Below are 16919 nucleotides of genomic sequence, written 5' to 3'. Positions count from 1 at the left end.
TTTACTTGAGAGTGTTGTTTGTGCTATATGGTGAACAACTTTTGTTGGGTTCTTTTATTTTTACTGTGTTTTTATATTTCCTAGACACTGTTCCTGGGCAACAAGTTTTCAGTGGTAATGAATCTGTCTTTTTCTAGAATTCTGTGCCGTATAAGTCAGTGGTTTATCATTCCCTATGAGATCATCATATCAAAGCTCCTTGTTAATTGAAGCCAAATAGGTTTCCAGATGCAGTAACTTCTTTTGTTCTCCTTAGAACTTAATGAAAGAGAATGCAGCGGAGAGGCAGTGGTCTACTGGGAAGTGGAGAGCCCTTCTCCCAAGTTCAACAGAGATGTATCCTTTACAGAGAGGCACCATTACTCAGCTTTCAAAGAGTTTCTGTGCCCTGTGGCCGTCACCCGATGGTGGTATGTCCAGCAGGTGTGGACAATATCATCTTTGATTCTTGCAGAGGCATCTGCTAACAGCTGTTGCTTCCTGTGTGGCTTTCAGAGACCTCAGAGTGTGATTTCCAGGCCTGGCCACGTGAAGCATCTGTAATTGTGGTCATGGGAAGGCAGATAATACCTTCCTGAGAAGTTTTCAAGGGATTGAAATTGTTGGGACACAGAATTGGGGACCTGAAAGCAACTTTTCATAAAGAGTATTCAATACACTCTCTCAATCTATAGTGGAGGAAGTAGGGACCCAGAGAGGCAATGTGACAGAGGCCCACACTCAGGTGGTTAGCAGCAGACTGGGGGCTGGGATTCAGGCCCCACATTTCCAGCTCCCTCCACCTTCCCTCCTCCTCGAATATTGGATATGGACACTGTGTGTGTGTTTCTTCCCCTCAGTTTCCTTGATTACGGTATGAAGCAGTTGAATGGATGTGAGGAGTCTTAGCTGACACTCCAAGGCTCTATGAGGCCCCCTTAGGGCCAGCCTGGGGGGCTTTGATGGACATTTGCTGGGTGGGCAGATGGGGTAGAATATAGGTGGGGACAGGTGAGATTTCCACTGCACTGTTCTCCTCAGTCATAGCAGCTGAGTGTTTTACACACTGAATTTCCATAAATAATCCTTTTAACAAAGGGTCTGTGGAATTAAAAAAAAAAAAGCTTGGAAACCACTGAACTGGATGATCACTGGAATGTTTTTTAGCTCTAATATTCTGTAAGTCTGTATGTTCCTAAATAATTGTTCTTTAGAAAGAGAGGGGACATGGGGGTGGTTTGTGGGTATTGTTTCTGTGTGCTTTGTGTGTATGTGTCTACCCTGGCCCAGCTAGATTACAGACTCCATAAGGGATTATTTTTGGCCAAGTTCCCACAGACTGCTAGATACAGGTGGTAGGTAATTCAAGATTGTGGTAGATTTTATGTGGTTTTCTCTCTTCCTTCCAACTACTGTGCAGGGTAGGAGCCATCATCCCCATCAGACAGGGAAGGAAACTGAGGCAAAGGGAAGTTCAGAACCCACTCAGATTCTCATCGGTTCTCACCACTAGTGGGTGGTATAGGCAGGCACGGGTCCAGGTCCAGCTGTGTCCAGAGAAGGTGATCTGGATCAAGGCAACCCCACCAGTCTGGCCTCACGGGGACACTGCTGCCGGTTGTTCTAAGGAGTGGACACTTGGGACTCCTTGAAGTTCTATTTCATTGGCTTTCCTATGCCAGACAATCCGATAATGACTATCTTAGTCTTTGTACTGTATATACACATATGTCTCATAAGGGGTATTCAGTTTTTGAGAACAGAGAACAGTGTAGAGGAAAAGAACATTAGTTTTGGAGGGAAAGATTCCAGGTTGAGTGTGTGCTCATTTCCTGGTTTGCTGTGTGAACGTGGAAAAGGCCCTTCACTTCTCTGGGCCTAAGTGAACTGGTAGTTCTCCAGTCATAGGCTGTGTGGCACGCTGGAACTTCCAACCCTTCAGAGACCTCTGCCACATTGTAATCAGCACATCAAGTTAATTTTTTCACAGTGGAGTATCAGGTGATGTCTGTCACACAAGCTGACCGAGTTGTGGGACAATATTTGCTGCGAGGAAAAAATAAAAGGCTTGGGAAAGAGGAAATCCAGAGCCAAAGCAACATCCTTTCTTCCCTAAAACATTTAAGAACTTTACTTACCAGTACCTAGAGAGTGGGGGCAATAGACCATCCTGCAGGGTGTCTGGGGGAGGGGCAGCCCACCGTGGGTGCTGTAGAGCCTCCGAGCTGGCCTGGGGCTGTGGTCATGGCTGTTGCAGTAAGTGAAATTATATTACACTTAGAGTGATTTTTTGGGGATTGTTTTAGGCTTTTAATTCCTTCTCCTGTGAAATCTAAAACTCTGCCATGGGAAGGTCTAATGAACACATTGAAGAACTGAGCCCTGTGCAGCTGTGTATGTCTTACCAGGTTTTGGAGTCAGATCTGGCTTCAAATTCAGGTTCCATCACTTCAGCTGGACTATGGGATCTTAAGGAAGTTTCTTTATTTCTATGATCCTCAATTTTGTCATCTGTAAGATGGGGATATTTATGTTGAACTCACAGGGACTTTCTCAGGATCAGAACTGATGCTAAATGTAAAGCACATGATGTATGTCCATGGTAAGGGCTCAGTTAGTGGTGACTCCTGTTGTTCCTTAGGATTGAATTCCCTGTGATAGCTCCATAGACATAGCAGTTGTTCTGTGAGTATTTATTGAGTTGAAATGGCTTTGTTATTCCTGGTGAACCAGAGCCAGCAAGGGCATCTGCCTACTAAATATTCAGGTATTCATGTGTCTTCTTATGATCTCCAGGTGTAAATAACCTTGCCTGACCATCCTCTGTGCATAGAGGTCAGTGATTGGGGCTTATCAGGGGGAGAGAGAAATGGCCCCATTGTTTACTGAGCGCTTATTCTGCTCCAGTCTCTCTCCACTGTCCCTACCAAGTCTGCCTGCAGGGCAGTGTTACCCTCTTTTCTTGCATAGGGAAACCAATCTCAGAAAAGGTGAGTGACCAACCCAGGATCACACAGCTGATAAGTGACCAATCCTCTGAGATCTCATTGACTTCTTGGAGAAAGGAGTAGGTTCCCCACAAATTAAAAACAGCAAGGAATCACTCACAGGTGGGTAATGCACCCTCTCAAATGAGAACACCAGGTGGGAGGAGCCACAGTTTTTCAGGGCAATTCAGCAGACAGGGCAGGAAGTGAAGTGACAATGCAAGGGAGCAAATGCTAAGTGGAGGAACAGAATCATCTCCCTTTGCTTCTGGCTTGTGGGTTTTCCTTCTGCTCATCTGAAATGCTGGCTGTGATGTCATGCTTTGACTGGAGGTGTAGTATGTCTACGTGCAGCAGCACCAAGAGATGGAGTTTAATGGGTAGAAGGTCCACGTGATCCTGGCCCAGAGCACCTCTATGCCACAGTTTCCAGAGAAGTCAGGCGTGCTCTGGGTGAGTCAGTTCAAGCAGAGGCTGACAATGGCAGGGATCAGAGCAAAAGTAAAGAGGGCATGGGTTGGCTTCCTGGCCAGGACCACCCATCTAAAGGTCTCATAAAATGCATGATGCTTATTCCCATGGGTGCAAAAGAGTGAGACTCAATTTACCCCCAGAATCTTGGCTACAATGCAAGGTGGATTTTTAAATCTCATCAATTCATTCTTTGCTGACTCTTGCATTGTGCAGATGAAATCAGAACATCCAAGTGAACTAGAAGGTTTAGAAACTCACTTCGGGCTAGTTCTGTCTATGTACACACCAGCCGGGGGTGGGAAGGAGGTCTGGCGACCTGTCTTTGAGGATGCAGCTCCTGCTCAGCAAAAACTCAGGGACTCAGGACCTGCCTGCATTGAGTTCCTTCTTCAGGAGAGAGGCTGGGAGGGGGTCCATGCGGCCATCTGCTGGACTGGAATGGGTGTGGCCTTGAGGCTATGGAAAAATCTGAACTGTAGCTGTGACGTGTGTTAGATCTGCCACATTGGGCTTGTCACCCCACTCTTCTGAGTCTCTATTTTATTATTTGTAAACAGGGGTTTAATTTTATCAACTCCTTGGGATTAAGATAATTAAATGAGAAACTATATCCAAGTGTCTAGTTGTTTCCAGGTGTTTAATAAATAGCAGCAGAATGTGCCTTGGCTGTTTTTCAAAATGTTTACATGTAAGTCTTTCATAAGGCAAGGCAGAGGGGATAATCCACTTGAATTCCATGTTATCTCTCTCCTTACTATCTGGGCCTGAATATAAAGTTGGAAGTTTTGCAAGGTTTACTGCTGTATCTTTAATATGTCTCCTCCTTCTAAATTGTCCTTTTTTCCCTCTCTAGTTTTCATGTATTACTTCGATAGCCTGGATTGCCCAGTTCCAAACTGGCTCTTTAAGTGGGCTGCCAAGGTGAAATCCATTAGGGGCCCTTGTCCTCCAGATCTCAAGGAGTACTGAGGCAAAACAGTATTACAATAAAAAATATCATTCCTTTATTCATGGAAGCATAGTTAAAGATCCCCCTGTTTTGCAAAAATGCACCCTATGGGACTATAAGATGGAAAATAGATCTGATCACCCATACACAAATATCAAGCAAATAAGCTATGCAATGGAAAATGGTCTCTCAAGGTCATAGTTCCCTAGCCCCAGAAAGGGAAAAATCTCAACCAATGCTCTGCCATGGATAAAGCCAATGCAGTAGTGGTGTCCTCAGAGCTCAGAGACCAGAGATGTCTCAACCAGCCAATGAGAGTACTGATACACTGACACATACAAACAACAAACATGGCCCTGAAAGCAAAATGTCAGACGAGATGTAGCCCTCAAATTCCACTTCCGCTTTCAAGCGGATGCCTCAAGACAAACTGGCCCAGCTCTTGAAAGAGAATGAGCCCAGACTGGCTGGCAATAAGCTCAGAGTCATTCACTCCTTAAAAGGGAAGTGATCCCAGATGCAGTGGCTAGAATTCCCAGGCTGTGCAAGCCAGAGTGGCTCACCCCAAAATGTTACACACAAAAACACAAACAACAAATAAGGTACAGTCACAAAGACAGAGGATCAGAGAAGGTGTAGTCTAAAACTCCTAGTCCAACTCTCAGATGGAGGCTTCCAGAGTGTCCCAGATCTCGAAAGAGAATGAACTCAGAGTGGTTCGTAATGTGACCAGATTGGCTCACTCCTTGAAAGGGAAGTGACACCAGATGGAGAGGGTAGAATTTTCCCATAGCAAATAATCCTAGTTAACTTTTACATCTCTCTGAGATGCCTCAGGTTTCCTCTGGAGCATCTCAAAGTTATCTGGAAGTCAAAAGAACTTCAGTTAGAATTTGATATTTTGGGAGTTTGTCCAAAATATCAAAAAAGGGTGCAAAATACTTGGTCAAATAGGATCACAGATCACTGTGAAACAATACTTATTCACTTAACCTAGGTAACAAAAGATTTCAAAAGCAAATACAGATCACTTAAAGACAAGGAAACTCACACAATCTGTTACCAAAAACAACATTCCAAGAAAATTTTGCTCTCTTAATAAAGAGAAGACAAATCCAGTCCTGCCCCTAGTCTATTCTTAACAAAATCAATTTATCTAATTAAACTTAATGCAATCTTAGAAAATCCTGATCATGCACGAAATTCTTTTCCCAGCATTCCCTTTTTACAAGCTCTCTACAACTTTCTGCATGCATATTATTTTATCTCTTATTCTCTTCTTCATTCAGAAACAATCCATTCTAGGACAAAATAGCCCTTCTTTTTCCAAGAAACTCATTTCTATTCTTCATACCCTCTTTTGATGAAAACACACATCTTTTCTCGCATACTGAAATGTTTTTCTTATTCATTTAGTAGCTTTAATTACTTATAATTTTAATGCTTAAAAACCTTAATTTCTAGCAAAAACCAAGAAGCAAGTAATTGTGAGCTCTATGTCATACAAATATTTCCTGATTGGAAAATTTATGTTTTAGTCTTCCTGTCTTAATAATGCAAAGGTGGGTAAATTTAGACCCACCGACCAATTAAAGTTCCAATATTTTATACCATGTGAAATGACTTGGACAGTCAATGAGCTCTTGAAATTCAACTCAGTTTAGTTTCAAATTACTAAAATCTGGAGAGACACCCACAAAGCAGACATTCCCAGAACATACTCATTTCTAACGCTTCCATTAAAAACCTCTCTTATCTCACTTACATATATTTAAAGTTTCATCATGTTGAGATATATTTCTTGCTGGCAAATTCACAGCAGATATAATATGATCTTAGTTGACCTCTAGTAAACCTAGGTACAACAGAAGTACCATTTGGAAGCAGAGACACACAGAACCAGAATTTCCCATTTCACAAGACAGAAAGTTAATCACAAAACATGAGACACAAAACACAGACACCTGTCAAAAATAGTACCTGGTGTTCACAAATGATGAAACACAAATGGTTGTTGCAAATCCACATGACCAGGCTGGCTCTTAAACAGACATACCCTTAAAACACAAATAGCTCGTAATGACACAGGGACATCAGAGCCAACTGGCCCAAATAGCACTCTGGCCCAAATAGTGTCTGGTGCTTACAAATGATCCTCAGTGGGGGAGGCACATCAGAATCAAATGGCCACAAAGTAAAAGCTGTCCAGGTGCACTCTAGTAGACAAACCTGGTCCTAGAGCTCGTAAGCTCATATCAAATGCACGTTTCCATTTCCACCTACCAAAAGCCAAAACAGCAGCTGGTATCGGACAGGGAAGAGATGTGGAAAGTCCTTGAAATGAAGGTTTCAGCAGCTGCTGGGACATTCCCTCAAATTTCTCCTCTGAGGACAGCTAGCCATGATTGTTCTGGAGCCTTGCTGCAGTCAGTGGCTCAGCAGCCCAGAGGAGCCAGACCCAGCAAGAGCATAGCCCCATATTGGGCAACAAAATCTGTTACTAAACTCAAGTCTGACTGTTCACTGCTCAAAAGCAAATAAGTGCTGGTTGTAAAAAAAAAAAAAGTTTGCTATATTCAGAAGGATGGCAACCTGAGGAAATGATGGGCTTGTGTCCAAAAACCTAACTCCAAAGATTCTGCTTAACGATAAAAGTTTTTAAAGGGAACATTATTTGGGGAGGGGATCAGAGTCTTCATTATCTTCCACCATGTGCAGACTTTCTTCTGATTGGTTGGTGGTGTTCCAAGAATCTTGTACTCAGCCTGAAGTTACCATCCTCCCCCTGGGTGAGGGCCTTAGTTCTGGCAGAAAAACTCAAAGGTATTTTGTTCTGTATATCTCTTAAGGAAGAACCAGGAACCTGCCCAATGGCTGCACTATTGTTTCCTGACTATTCCTCCTTTGTTTTTGCATTCTCTCCCTTCTCTGATAATCAATTGACTGAATCTGCCCTTTGGAATTCAGGGAATGTCACAGGAGGCTGAGTGAAGCTTATTTCCTGAAAACCAGAAACAGGGGACACAGAAAGTTTTGGTACCCAGGAGGAGTCCATAGAGCCCTTCTCCATTTCAGTCTCTTTCACAAATATTAGTAAAAAGCAATCTGAGTAGGTAAGCTTAACTTACTCTGTCTGCCACAAACACAATGGGCCAAACTGGTGTTCTATAAGCTAATGAGTTTTGCATTATCATAGGTTTCATGAATAAGTTTTGTAAGTGAAAGTTTTAAGATCTCAGTTTGCATCTGTATGTTTATGTATGTCTATTTATGTATACTATAGATATGTGATTTTTTTCTGTACCTCTGAATGGTATTACCATAATTATTTCCTAAAGAGCTCTATTTAATTGACTTAAGACAAACAAGCATTATAAAAATCAAGTATACTCTTAGAAATATAGAAACTAAACCAAATATTTTCAAAGTTCTTGTGATCTAGGATAATTTTCAGTAAATAAAAGCTAGTTTAAATGAATTGGTTTAATTAAAACAGGTGTATCTTTAACGTTATCAGCATTAAATACTTTTATTGTACCTATGTTTACAAAAAATCAAATAAGCTCATGATATCTCAAATTGTAGACTTTGTCATCAAGAAAGATAAGATTATGGTTGGAACATAACTTCACTTAAAAAAAAGTAATATTCAGAGAAAAAAGATGTTGGTGAGCTGTTTAATTCTTATGCAATTTTCATGAGTGATTTAAACATACATGTTAAGATGAAGGAAACTAAATAAATGTAAGATAAAAGTTTACAAATAAGAGTTGAGGAAGATAGCAGAAGAGTAAAAAGCAGAGATCACCTTCCTCCCCACAGATACATCAGAAAAACCTCCACACGTGGAACTGCTACTATAGAACACCCACTGAATGCTGGCAGAAGATCTCAGATCTCCCAAAAGGCAAGAAACTCCCCACGTACCTGGGTAGGGCAAAAGAAAAAGAAAAAATAGAGACAAAAGGATAGAGATGGGACCAGCACCAGTGGGAGGGAGCCGTGAAGGAGGAAAGGTTTCCACACACTAGAAGCACCTTCATGGGCGGAGACTGCAGGTGGCGGAGGTGGGGAGCTTTGGAGCCACGGAGGAGAGCGCAGCAACAGGGGTGCAGAGGGCAAAACAGAGAGATTCCCACACAGAGGATTGGTGCCGACCAGCACTCACCAACCTGAGAGGTTGTCTGTTAACCCGCCGGGGCGGGCGGCGCTGGGAGCTAAGGCTCGGGCTGTGGTCGGAATGCAGGGAGAGGACTGGGGTTGGCAGTGTGAACACAGCCTGAAGGGGTTAGTGCACCACGGCTAGCCGGGAGGGAGCCCGGGAAAAGTGTGGAGCTTCCAAAGGGACAAGAGACTTTTTCTTGCCTCTTTGTTTCCTGGTGCACAAGAAGAGGGGATTAAGAGCACCGCTTAAAGGAGCTCCAGAGACGGGCATGAGCCACAGTTATCAGAGTGGACCCCAGAGACGGGCATGAGATGCTAAGGCTGCTGTTGCCGGCACCAAGAAGCCTGTGTGCAAGCACAGGTCACTATCCACACCACCCCTCCCAGGAGCCTGTGCAGCCTGCCAATGCCAGGGTCCTGTGATGCAGAGACAACTTCACAGAGAGAACACATGGTGCGCCTCAGGCTGCTGCAACGTCACGCCAACCTCTGCCTCCGCAGGCTCACCCCGCAATCCGTACCCATCCCTGCTCCCGGCCTGAGTGAGCCAGAGCCCCCAGAATCAGCTGCTGCTTTAACCCCGTCCTGTCTGACCAAAGAACAGACGCCCTCAGGCGACCAACATGCATAGGCGGTGCCAAATCCAAAGCTGAACCCCACCCAGGATCTGTGCGAACAAAGAAGAGAAAGGGAAATCTCTCCCAGCAGCCTCAGGAGGAGCGGATTAAATCTCCACAGTCAACTTGATGTACCCTGCATCTGTGGAATACCTGAATAGACAATGATTGATCCCAAATTGAGAGGTGAACTTTGGGAGCAAAATATATTATTTTTTCCCCATTTCCTCTTTTTGTGAGATTTTGTCTGTATAGCTTTGCTTTCACCATTTGTCCTAGGGTTCTGTCCGTCCATTTTTTTGTTTTTGTTTTGTTCTGTTTTTTTGGTTTGTTTCTTTTTACTTAAAATTTTTTTTCTTAAAAAGTATTTTTTATTTTAATAACTTAATTTTATCTTTATTTTACTTTATTTCATCCTCTTTCTTTCTTTCTTTCTTTCTTTCTTTCTACTTTTTCTCCCTTTTATTCTAAGCTGCATGGAAGAAAGGCTCTTGGGGCTCCAGCCAGGAGTCAGTGCTGTGCCTCTGAGGTGGGAGAGCCAACTTCAGGACACTGTCCACAAGAGACCTCCCAGCTCCATGTAATATCAAATGGCAAAATCTCCCAGAGGTCTCCATCTCAATGCCAAGACCCAGCTTCACTCAATGATCAGCAAGCTACAGTGCTGGACACCCTATGCCAAACAACTAACAAGACAGGAACACAAACCCACCCATTAGTAGAGAGGCCACCTAAAATCATAATACGTCCACAGACACCCCAAAACATACCACTTGGTGTGAATCTGCCCACGAGAATAAAAAGATCGAGCTTCATCCACCAGAACACAGATATTTGTCCCCTCCACCAGGAAGCCTGCACAACCCACTGAACCAACTTCAGCCACTGGGGACAGACATCACAAACAATGCAAACTACGAAACTCCAGCCTGAAAAAGGAGACCCCAAACACAGTAAGATAAGCAAAACGAGAAGACAGAAAAACACACAAACAGCAGATGAAGGAGCAAGGTAAAAACCCACCTACAAATGAAGAGGAAATAGGCAGTCTGCCTGAAAAAGAATTCAGAATAATGATAGTAGAGATGATCCAAACTCTTGGAAATAGAATAGAGAAAATGCAAAAAACATTTAACAAGGACCTAGAAGAACTAAAGAGGAAACAGCAACCATGAACAACATAATGAATGAAATTAAAAATGCTGTAGAATGGATCAATAGCAGAATAACTGAGGCAGAAGAACGGATGAGTGACCTGGAAGGTAAAATAGTGGAAATAACTACTGAAGAGCAGAATAAAGAAAAAAGAATGAAAAAAAAAACTGAGGACAGTCTCAGAAACCTCTGGGACAATATTGAATGGATCAACATTCGAATTGTAGGGGTCCCAGAAGAAGAAGAGAAAAAGAAAGGGACTGAGAGAATATTTGAAGAGATTATAGTTGAAAACTTCCCTAATATGGGAAAAGAAACATTTAATCAAGTCCAGGAAGCACAGAGTCTCATACAGGATAAATCCAAAGAGAAACACGCCAAGACACATATTAATCAAACTATCAAAAATTAAATACAAAGAAAACATATTAAAAGCAGCAAGGGAAAAATAACAAATAACACACAATGGAATCCCCATAAGGATAACAGCTGATCTTTCAGCAGAAACTCTGCAAGCCAGAAGGGACTGGCAGGACATATTTAAAGTGATGAAGGAGAAAAACCTACAACTAAGATTACTCTACACAGCAAGGATCTCATTCAGATTTGATGGAGAAATTAAAACCTTTACAGACAAGCAAAAGCTGAGAGTTCAGGACCACAAAACCAGCTTTACAACAAATGCTAAAGGAATGTCTCTAGGCGAGAAACACAAGAGAAAGAAAAGACATACAATAACAAACCGAAAACACTTAAGAAAATGGGAATAGGAACATACATATTGAAAATTCCCTTAAATGTAAATGGACTAAATGCTCCCACCGAAAGACACAGACTGGCTTAATGGATACAAAGACAAGACCCATACACATGCTGTCTACAAGAGACCCTCTTCAGACCTAGGGACACACACAGACTGAGAGTGAGGGGATGGAAAAAGATATTCCATGCAAATGGAAACCAAAAGAAAGCTGGAGTAGCAATTCTTATATCAGACAAAATCAACTTTAAAATAAAGACTATTACAAGAGAAAAAGAAGGACACTACAAAATGATCAAGGGATCAATCCAAGAATAAGATATAAAAATTGTAAATACTTATGAACCCAACATTGGAGCACCTCAATACATAAGGCAAATAGTAACAGCCATAAAAGGGGATATCGACAGTAACACAATCATAGTAGGGGACTTTAACACTACACTTTCACCAATGGACAGATCATCCAAAATGAAAATAAATAAGGAAACACAGCTTTAAATGATACATTAAACAAGATGGATTTAATTGATATTTAAAGGACATTCCATTCAAAAACAACATAATACACATTTTTCTCAAGTGCTCATGGAACATTCTCCAGGATCATATCTTGGGTCACAAATCAAGCCTTGGTAAATTTAAGAAAATTGAAATCGTATCAAGTATCTTTTCCAACCACAATGCTATGAGACTAGATATCAATTACAGGAAAAGATCTGTAAAAAATACAATCACATGGAGGCTAAACAATACACTACTTAATAACGAAGTGATCACTAAAGAAATCAAGGAGGAAATAAGAAAATACCTAGAAACAAATGACAATGGAGACATGATGACCCAAAACCCATGGGATGCAGCAAAAGCAGTTCGAAGAGGGAAGTTTATAGCAATACAATCCTACCTTAAGAAACAGGAAACATCTCAAATAAACAACCTAACCTTGCACCTAAAGCAATTAGAGAAAGAAGAACAAAAAAACCCCAAAGTTATCAGAGGGAAAGAAATCACAAAGATAAGATCAGAAATAAATGAAAAAGAAATGAAGGAAACAATAGCAAAGATCAAGAAAACTAAAAGCTGGTTCTTTGAGAAGATAAACAAAATTGATAAACCATTACTCAGCCCCATCAAGAAAAAATGGGAGAAGACTCAAATAAATGGAATTAAAAATGAAGAAGGAGAAGTAACAACTGACACTGCAGAAATATAAAGGATCATGAGAGATTACTATGGCAACTCTATGCCAAAAAAATGGACAACCTGGAAGAAATGGACAAATACTTAGAAATGCACAACCTGCCAACACTGAACCAAGAATAAATAGAAAACATGAAGAGACCAATCAGAAGCACTGAAATTGAAACTGTGATTAAAAATCTTCCAACAAACAATAGCCCAGGACCAGATGGCTTCACAGGCAAATTCTATCGAACATTTAGAGAAGAGCTAATACCTATACTTCTCAAACTCTTCTAAATATGGCAGAGGGAGGAACACTCCCAAACTCATTCTACAAGGCCACCATCACCCTGATACCAAAACCAGACAAAGATGTCACAAAGAAAGAAATCTACAGGCCAATATCACTGATGAACATAGATGCAAAAATCCTCAACAAAATACTAGCAAACAGAATCCAACAGCACATTAAAAGGATCATACACCATGATCAAGTGGGGTTTCTTCCAGGGATGCAAGGATTCTTCAATATATGCAAATCAATCAACATGATATACCATATTAACCAACTGAGGAAGAAAAACCATATGATCATCTCAATAGATGCAGAGAAACTTCCGACAAAATTCAACACCCGTCTATCATAAAAACCCTGCAGTAGGCATAGAGGGAACTTTCCTCAACATAATAAAGGCCATATATGACAAACCCACAGCCAACATCATCCTCAATGGTGAAAAACTGAAACCATTTCCACTAAGATGAGGAAAAAGAAAGGTGGCCCACTCTCATCACTATTATTCAACATAGTTTTGAAAGTTTTAGCCACAGCAATCAGAGAAGAAAAAGAAATAAAAGGAATCCAAATTGGAAAAGTAGAAGTAAAGCTGTCACTCTTTGCAGATGACATGATACTCTACGAATCCTAGAGATGCTACCAGAGAGCTACTAGAGCTAATCAATGAATTTGATAAAGTAGCAGGATACAAAGTTAATGCACAGAAATCTCTGGCATTGCTATACACTAATGATGAAAAATCTGAAAGTGAAATTAAGAAAACACTCCCGTTTACCATTGCAATAAAAAGAATATAATATCTAGGAATAAACCTACCTAAGGAGATAAAAGACCTGTATGGAGAAAATTATAAGACACTGATGAAAGAAGTTAAAGATCATACAAAGAGATGTAGAGATATACCATGTTCTTGGATTGGAAGAATCAACATTGTGAAAATGACTCTACTACCCAAAGCAATCTACAGATTCAATACAATCCCTATCAATCTACCACTGACTTTTTTCACAGAACTAGAACAAATAATTTAACAATTTGCATGGAAACACAAAAGACATCGAATAGACAAAGCAATGTTGAGAACGAAAAATGGAGCTGGAGGAATCAGGCTCCCTGACTTCAGACTATACTACAAATCTACAGTAATCAGGACAATATGGTACTGGCACAAAAACAGAAAGATAGATCAATGGAAAGGAATAGAAAGCCCAGAGATAAACCCACGCCCATATGGTCTCCTTATCTTTGATAAAGGAGGCAAGAATATACAGTGGAAAAAAGACATCCTCTTCAATAAGTGATGCTGGAAAAACTGGACAGGTACATGTAAAATATGAAATTAGAACACTCCCTAACACCATACACAAAAATAAACCCAAAATGGATTAAAGACCTAAATGTAAGGCCACACACTATCAAACTCTTAGAGGAAAACATAGGCAGAACACTCTATGACATAAATCACAGCAAGATCCTTTTTGACCCACCTTCTAGTGCAATGGAAATAAAAACAGAAAGAAACAAATGGGACCTAATGAAACTTGAAATCTGTTGCACTGCAAAGGAAACCATAAACAAGATCAAAGACAACCCTCAGAATGGGGGAAAATTTTTGCAAATGAAGGAACTTACAAAGGATTAATCTCCAAAATTTACAAACAGCTCATGCAGCTCAGTAACAATAAAACAGGGGCTTCCCTGGTGGCGCAGTAGTTGAGAGTCCACCTGCCAATGCAGGGGACAGTGGTTCGTGCCCTGGTCCGGGAAGATCCCACATGCCTTGGAGCGGCTGGCCCCATGAGCCATGGCCGCTAAGCTTGTGCATCCAGAGCCTGTGCTCCGCAACAGGAGAGGCCACAACAGTGAGAGGCCCGTGTACTGCAAAACAAACAAACAAACAAACAACCCAATCCAAAAATGGGCAGAAGACCTAAATAGATATTTCTCCAAAGAAGATATACGGATTGCCAACAAACACATGAAAGAATGCTCAACATCATTAATCATTAGAGAAATGCAAATCAAAACTACAATGAGATATCATCTCACACTGGTCAGAATGGCCATCATCAAAAAATCTAGAAACAATAAATGCTGGAGAGGGTGTGGAGAAAAGGGAACACTCTTTCACTGCTGGTGAGAATGTAAATTCATACAGCCATTATAGAGAACAGTATGGAGTTTCCTTAAAAAACTACAAATAGAACTACCATCCGACCCAGCAATCCCACTACTAGGCATATACCCTGAGAAAACCATAATATAAAAAGAGTCATGTACCTAAAATGTTCATTGCAGCTCTATTTACAATAGTCAGGAGATGGAAGCCACCTAGTGTCCATCATCGGATGTATGGGTAAAGAAGACGTGGCACATATATACAATGGAATATTACTCAGCCATAAAAAGAAACGAAACTGAGTTATTTGTAATGAGGTGGATGGACCTGGAATCTGTCATACAGAGTGAAGTAAGTTAGAAAGAGAAAAACAAATACCGTATGCTAACACATATATATGGAATCTAAGGGGAAAAAAAGTCATGAGGAACCTAAGACGGGAATGAAGACACAGACCTACTAGAGAATGGACTTGAGGATATGGGAAAGGGGAATGGTAAGCTGTGACAAAGTGAGAGAGTGGCATGGACATATATACACTCCCAAATGTAAAATATATAGCTAGTGGGAAGAAGCCACATAGCACAGGGAGAACAGCTCGGTGGTTCGTGACCGCCTAGAGGGGTGGGATAGGGAGGGTGGGAGGGAGGGAGATGCAAGAGGGAAGAGATATGGGAACATATGTATATGTATAACTGATTCACTTTGTTATAAAGCCAAAACTAACACAGCATTGTAAAGCAATTATACTCCAATAAAGATGTTAAAAAAATCAAAAAAAAAGTTTATAAATAAATTTTTCAACAAGTGTTTTATGCTATGTCTACTTTAAAAGGGTCTCCAAAAACTTTCTGAGACTTCTCAGCCTCCATAATCACGCGAGACAATTCCTTCCTATGAATCTTGAATATGGACAGAAATTTGACAAAACGTGGGGAGGATTTCCTTTGAAACTTGGGGAGGTAAAAGCAATAACTTGAGTCAAAGCACGGAGGTAGGGAAACTGGGAGGCAGAAGGGCATTTGCATTTGGGGATAATAACTAATAATGGTGAACATTTATTGATCACTTTCTAAATGCCAGGCACAGGCTGAGCACTTCACACACATTAGGTCATTTCATCCTCACCCTTGTATACGTATAAAGTCTCCAAGAGGGCATGGAATTTTATCTTGTTCCAAGCTATACACTCAATTTAGAAAACGCACAAAGTCCTCAAACTCTCTGCTGAAGGAATGAATGAATCAATGATGGAGCAGCAATCCTAAAGCCTCAGGATCTCAATTTGACCCTATGGCAGAAAGATGGGTACAAAAATTTACACTTAATCTTGCTTTCCACCTAATTATCACCAGAAGAGTGAACATTGAGAATACATAAATTTTTAGCCGTTTTAAAAGCTGGAATTGTTTTGTCTTTCAGTTTTTTGTTGTTGTTGTTTTGCCTAATGTTATAACGTAAATTTTTTTAAATCTTATTTTTTTGCCTTTCCATTCTGATTCAACGCCTTTGGAGGACTTATACAGATGGTCTAGAAGTTGATACACTAGAAAGATATCATTGATGTAACTGGAGGAGCGGAGAGTGGCAGGAGGAAAAGCAGGAGACGAAGAGAAGAGCTTTTCATTTGTAGGCCAGGATCCTGGAAGTTAAGAAAACCTGATCCCCCCAGAGACAGATATGGAGGTTGGTGGGGGTGAGGATAGCACCCCAAACCCATTTTCTCTTATCTATTTTATTTGATTCCTCTCTAGTAGTTCATAAACTGAGAAAAAAGTCAACAGAAACCAAGGAGGACAAAAAGCGTACTTAGAGCTCAGTGAAGGACACAGCAACTTTTGTTCTGTGTCAAACAGCTTAGGAAGGGCTGGGTCTGTTTCTAAGTGGTTGTGGATTCTGTTTACCAATGAATGTGGAGTTTCACTGTCCCAGGGACAGTAAATAATACTTGTCATTAGAAGCCTTCTTTTAAGCCAGTGTTGAATAACTGCTGGATTGCTGAAAGTGTCCAAGTAGGAGCTCTCCTTCCACTACACTGCTTGGCTCCTGTACCCTTCCAGCCACTTCAAGCTCTTGTAAACAGCATTCATTTTCCATCACAAGGGAGGAAATGTGACTGTGTAGCCAATGTGCCGGGTCCCTGGAGAGGGCCTGCCAGGGAAGCAGTTTCCTCACATCTCATTTTAGTTTGTTACTTGCTGGTGGGGATGAATAATCGCTGAAGCTCCATGT

This window comes from Mesoplodon densirostris, chromosome 18 (genome assembly GCF_025265405.1).
Source record: "Mesoplodon densirostris isolate mMesDen1 chromosome 18, mMesDen1 primary haplotype, whole genome shotgun sequence".
Taxonomy (NCBI): Eukaryota; Metazoa; Chordata; class Mammalia; order Artiodactyla; family Ziphiidae; genus Mesoplodon; species Mesoplodon densirostris.
This window is presented reverse-complemented; position numbering follows the sequence as displayed.